This window comes from Canis lupus, chromosome 10 (genome assembly GCF_003254725.2).
Source record: "Canis lupus dingo isolate Sandy chromosome 10, ASM325472v2, whole genome shotgun sequence".
Classification (NCBI taxonomy): Eukaryota; Metazoa; Chordata; class Mammalia; order Carnivora; family Canidae; genus Canis; species Canis lupus.
In genome coordinates this window covers 36191305-36193073 of record NC_064252.1, presented here as the reverse complement: position 1 = coordinate 36193073, position 1769 = coordinate 36191305, and the positions used below count along the sequence as shown (strand labels likewise).

General features: G+C 45.7%; 1 pseudogene; it reads right to left on the bottom strand.

The window, feature by feature from the left end:
• Nucleotides 1-500: 500 nt before the first annotated feature.
• Nucleotides 501-1563, bottom strand: LOC112675062 (GPN-loop GTPase 1-like; annotated as a pseudogene).
• Nucleotides 1564-1769: the final 206 nt, after the last annotated feature.

The following is a 1769-nucleotide window of genomic DNA, read 5'->3' as shown; positions in this document are numbered from 1 at the left end:
TGAACCTGTTGTCCTACAATGAGCTACCCTGTGTGAGGCACCACTTGCACCCAACATTGATTGGTTGCCAAAGAGACTCTACTGCCACCCTGGGCAAGCTCATGCTTCCTCTTTCCCTTTCTGCTAAATGGCGGGGGAACTCATGGCACAGGGTCAAGGGCAAGATGGGAAAGTAGAGGACAGATCCAGCCTCATAGAAATTGGAGGTGAATAGTAAGTTCTCTCTTTTCCATCTATCAGCAGCAAAAGTACTTGAGTTCAAATGATAAAACTTGAGTTTTAGGCTTGAAGGGCTGTCCAGGATCCAAGAATAGTCAGAATATCCTTCCTTGCATAAATCCAAGGGAAAGGCCAAGGGGCAATGGCATATACCCGTCAGGTCCGGTGGTCTTTCCCTGGCTGCATCTGGGTCAAATTTTCCTATAAGAGAAACTGCTACTTTGAACAAAATTGTCCTTTACAGTAGCCCCTAATCAGAGGTTAGGATAGTTCCTTCAGAGTTCCAAAATTTTGGACTTCTAGAAACTACTTGTTTCTCTTCCAGTACTCTGCCATTGATTCTTGCATCAAATTCTGGAATGATGGCTCTTCAGAGCTTTCCTCTGTAACTCTGTGATCAGTATCATCAGTATCACTGTCGGCTTTGTCATCCTCTTCATCCAAAGTTCCCCAAGTCAGGATCAAGTCAGAAGGGTTGAGAGCAGGAGAGAAGCTGTCTGTGGCCTCTCTTTAAGTTTGTTATAAACTACAAACTCATGTTGAGTATTGGACATTGTCCAGTATGTGTTCAAGGCTACTGAGCCCATATCTTTTCGAAGGTGTTCCAGTTGTTCTTTCTGCTCCTGGCTCTGTGCACTGGCCAGTGACTTCTCTAGACGTTCATAATCAGGATGATATGCCCTTTCATATTCTTCTGCAGCACTGGTGACTTGCACGAAGGGTTCATCTAACTCTGTGCCCAGAAAGCACTCACCTCCCTAAGTGAGCTGTAAAACTCATCCAACACCAGGCCCGTTGAACAAGTCAGGTTACTGACATATGGAGTCTCTTGATTCAAGACATCTTAGAAAGCCTCAAAATCTTGCATCCATTCCACTGCAAAGCTGTGATCAATGCTGTCACTTTTATTCATAACCACAATGAAAGGCAGCTTGGTTTTGTACAAGATGCTGCAAGCATAGAGTATATTGGACATGAAGGTCACTGGGTTGGTACTTCTTGATGTATAACAACTTTTGGAAATGAGGATGCCAGGGACTCGGTGATGATTGTCCCAGAAGCTGACCATGTGAACACCTCAATCTGTCCAGGTAGGTCAATCAAGACATATTTAAACATATTCTGGGCCTTCTCAATAAATTTCATCACCTGATCAAATCTGGTAGCAAAGAGATTGATTAAGGTCCCTATACCACCACTGGGCACAAGTCCATATTGTTTCATGACTTCTTTATACTTCACGGTGTCATGAATGTCGATAGTGGCAGGAAAGGGTACTTCCTGTACAGCGGGGTCCAGATTAACCATGTAAGGCAGAGAGCCTTGGCTATGCAGGTGTCCAGTAAGCCTCTACTACTCCCGCGCCTTGTACATCACCTGTGCAAAGGTGGTTCTGCAGATCCCACTGGTCCTAACACGGCAGACACACTGCGGGCCAAGGATGCCCAGGCCTGTGACTCAGCTGCCTCTGTGGGTGCCGCCATCTTTCTCCTGGTTCTCTCCACTCCTCTCCATGTGCCTGGAGAGCTTTTGTTTGTGTTTTGGTCAAC